Genomic DNA, 4,594 nt, shown 5'->3' on the forward strand with positions numbered 1-4,594 from the left:
TGGGTAGGAGTGAATTCATCTTGCACCCCACATCCCTAGCCATTCACCCAATCTTACTCTTGAAATGGGAGGCCTATTGAGTCGGCGAACTCGAGCCACTCTCACCCATGGAAATCTAAGGATAATTTCGAATTAACAGGAGTTCATGGTTAGCTCAGGATTAAGATCGAGTTACCAAGGTCATCGAATGAAAAGAAAATCAGTCTCAACAGTAAACGACATTATAAAGTGAGAGTGATTTTCTTCATGGTCCGATCTTATGTCATACTCATTGCATAGGACGCCCCCACTCACATGTCTCCGCATGTACAATTTAGTGATCACATTGTTTATGTCATATATTAAAGTGGGTCGCATCCATAGTGTCCCCAGGATAAGGTACTCAGCCTCATCCCTGTACTATAGATCATTTTGAGTATATACTTGAACTTGATCAACTCTTATGTCTCTACATATAGTTCAAGTAATCATACTATAGTCAGAGTGTTCTTAGTTTATTGGATTTAGATTAATGATCGTAAAGTTCACTTTATTCAATAACAATCTTTACTGAATAAACAACAATAATAACTTTATTGAAAATAGAATATGTTTTTGTTTACCAACTATGAGTTTTAGGACATAAAACCCAACACAAACATGAGATCAGGAAGAGTAGTTGTGAAATACATCAGACTTCCCACTATTTATTTATACAAAGTTACATCTACTTTTGCACCATTTTCATCATTGTCAATTTTACCGTCAACGCTGTGACAACCTGCTTGTTACCGTCAACGCTGCACCAATATTACTTATTCTCTTCTTCGAATATGACATCTCTACTTACATAAAGTTTCACTTGCAAAACATAATAGATTAAAGCTGCAAATGCTTTATTATTATTTACTCACGTCTTGACATGAGAGCTACAAAGTTCTAATATATATAGCCTTTTACGATAACTAAAAATCGAAAATTTTGGAAATCCTCCTAAATAATTGACCATAAACAAATTCATAAGTTTAGGAAACTACTAACAGCTTCCTCAAAACTGGGTAAGAACTTTGAATCATTTCTAAAAAATCTTCCTTGATTCAAAGTTGCAGATGAAGTAATTCTCTGAAATAACCGAACTTTTCTTTTGATAAACCCTTACTAACTCTTTCTAATCATATCTAAAAAAGGGCCAACTGTTCATTGGTGTTACAATACTGCAAGACAATTTTTTCATTTGAAACAAGATCACAAATATAATGATGTTGAAGTTCAATATGCTTTGTTTAGCTATGAAATGTCAGGTTCTTTGTCATCGAGATAGTTACTTTGTTATCACAAAACATCTCTATTGCCCTTTTTTGCTCTTGTTAAATATTAGCTAACACTCTTCTTAGCCAAATGACTTGACATGCTGTTGGAGCTGCTACGATGTTTGGCAAGAAGCCACAGTTCATGTTGAAATAAAAGCTCGCTCTGATATTAATTTGTTAAAATAGTACTCACGAAATTGTGAAGGAGATGTCGAGAGAGGAGAGACAAGGGACAAGGAATTTTGAAAAATCCTTTTCTATTACACTATACTCAAATGAGACAATTTCTTTCTAATTAATTTTTAGATTTTTCTAAAGGCTAAAAGATGCTGTCATTATGACATTATTTTCTAACCTACTATTCCTTAAATAATTCCCACTATTCCCAAAATAGTTATTAGTCTTTCAATTTTTATTTTGCCCTTTCCCTTCAACTTTCAAAACTTATTAAAATTAACAAAAATTAAAATTACCCTTTTCATTTAAGTTTATTCCAACCGTTCAACCACTTCCTCCTAACTTTTCAATCTCCATTTCTAAATCTTTTTTTTCCTTTTCAATCTCTACTTTCTCTTTCGTTTTCAATCGACTTTTCTCTCTAAATCTTTAATAACTCTCTAAATCGACTCTTCCAAAGCTCTTTTCTCATTCTTCTCCATTTCAACCATTTTCCTACTAAAATCTCAGGATTCCTCAAACAATCCATCAAAATCAGCCTTAATTCCATCCCTTTCCCAACAAACCTTCATCCATTCCTCCCTCTCTTCCTCAACTTTAAAAACAAGCCCATTATTCCCATCTTTCAATCTCCCAATCTCCACATTCTTCATTCTCTCACTCTCAACTAACCTACAAATCCTATCTCCCACTTCATCCATTTGACTCTGTTTCTTCTCGTCAGCATTCTTCTTCAAGTCGAGCTTCAAACCCTCTTTAGCTTGAACTAGAGCTCCAAACTCCTTTCTCTTCTCATGTGTCTCTTTCAAAAGGCGCTCGTTCAACGATTTCAACGTCTACAGATTTAGGTTGTTGCTCAGAATCTCTTTCTCCTCCTGATGATCTGGTAATTTCATTGGCTCGTTCGCCGATCGCGTGGGCTTCTTCTTTGCCATTTTTTTGGGATTTTGAAGGGATTGCGGCTTGCATTTGCATCATTTGTTTCTCATGTTCAATCTGCATTTCTACCATCCTCTCTCCATTCCATCTCTTCTTCTGCCATCTTCTCTTCCATTTTCATCCTCTTTCTTCTTTCTTCTTTCTTCTTCTTATATTGCTCGTGTGCCTCGAGAGAACCGGCAAGCTCGTCGACCGTGAACGTCGCTATGTCCTTTGACTCTTCTATCGTGCATACAACATTTTCAAAGTTGTTGGTTAGTGATCTCAAAATCTTCTCTGCAACTTGCGTCTCGGCTAGCATTTCTCCGTTTCGGTTGAGTTGGTTTACCACAGTCTGTACACGCGTGATATAGTCAGATACACTTTTCAACTCCTTCATTTTCATGCTCTCCAACTCGCCACGAAGAGTTTGGAGACGCATTTGCTTGACTTGGTCGGTTCCTTTGAACACTTTTCCTAAAGTGTCCCATGCTTCTTTTGAAGTAGTTGCACTTGCAATCTTCTCAAAGCCCGACAAGTCAGCGGCTTGGAACATGTATAGATGCGGTTCCAAGAAATTTAAAATATGAAGAGAAGAAAAAGGTTGGGTCTAGGAGCTAGGGACAGCAAGAAAGTGAATTTCATCAAATTGAGCGTGGCGGGTGATGTATAACTTAGTGGTGGTGGATTCAAGACATCAAAACCCTTTATGAGCGAGACTACAATCCAAAAAAATGAAAGATATGCTATGGGAGAAAGCTTGTTAGGCATATAATCACGCAAGCAAGGATAAACACGACAACCAACGGGATGAAAATTGTCATAATGCAGAGAGTAGCCGTAAAGGAGTTCAAAGGGTGACTTACCTCCAAGAAGTGAAGTAGGCAACCGATTGATAATATAAGTTGTAGTGCTGAAGGCGTCAACCTAGAAACGAGGAGAAAGTTGGGAGTGAAAGAGAAGGGCCGAACCAGTCACTTGACAATGTTTTCTAGACAAGAATCGACACATTTGTTAGCAACATGTCGGAAGCATTGTCAATTATAGCTTTTGCCATCGTCATGAAGGTCTCTATTTATACATCTATGAGAACGCTCTGATAGAAAGTGACCTTATATGTTATCATAATTATTACTTAATAATATATAAATAAAAAATACAACTTATCAATATTAAATTGTGGTGAAGTTTCGATGAATAAGATTTCTTTGTAAATTGGGGTGCATTTTAGGTTAGTATCACTCTTAAGTTTTTTATTTATGTTTTTTGTATTTAAATAAACATGATAATTTTTTACCTTAAATGTACCCGAACGAGCAACTACAAGAAACAATACAGAGAAGATTCAAGTATCAAATCAAGAAAATAATGGAGTGGCTGACATTGGAAAATGTTTAGAAGACTTGCCATTGGAAGTCTAATTATCAATTAAGACAATTTATGAATGTCATTTTGTTCAATTTGTATTTAATAGCATTTATTAGTGATTTGTAGTTGATGGTTGAACTTTATTATGTTAGGGTTATCTTGTGGACCTATTTAAAGGCATGTAATATTCATGTTTGGAGATGAATAGTCGAATACAAACAAAACCTTTGTGTTTTCTTGATACCTTTTTGGTGTTATTCTTTTTCAAACCTTGTTTTAGGTTTGATGTTTAAACAAATTTATTGAATTAGTTTTGATCAAGCTAATTCTGGAGTGAATTGTCTTGGTATCTAAGAGTGACCATCATAGATTCCAAGTTCGATCTAAGAGTTATTCATCTTCTAACCAACTCTTGGTTGAAATCAATCCGTTAAGTTAGCTCTCTCTATGAACGTTTTGCAAGGATTCTAGAAGGACCTCTAGATTTGCAAATTTTAGCATTGTAGGCGCTTATCATTTGGTATCAGAGCATTTGGTCGATGTTCTTTGGCCGCTCTAGAGGTGAAATATTTTTATTGTTATTTTTTTTGTATCAATTTTTTTTCTCTCTCTCAGAGTATGGAAAAAAAAGAAAGAAAGAAAGAAAGAAAGAAGAATCAGTAGAAAAAAAAAAAAGAAAAAAAATCAGTTCTGAAAAGAAAAAAAATATATATTAAGTTCTTATCATTTATTTTCAAGCTCTTGATCCTTGAGATATTAGTCTTAGGTTGTTAAAATTGATCGTTGAATTGGTTATAATCAAGCTTAAAGCTAGATTGCACCAAAAAAAAAAAAAAAAAAAC

This window comes from Cucurbita maxima, unplaced genomic scaffold (assembly GCF_002738345.1).
Source record: "Cucurbita maxima cultivar Rimu unplaced genomic scaffold, Cmax_1.0 Cma_Scf00050, whole genome shotgun sequence".
Taxonomy (NCBI): Eukaryota; Viridiplantae; Streptophyta; class Magnoliopsida; order Cucurbitales; family Cucurbitaceae; genus Cucurbita; species Cucurbita maxima.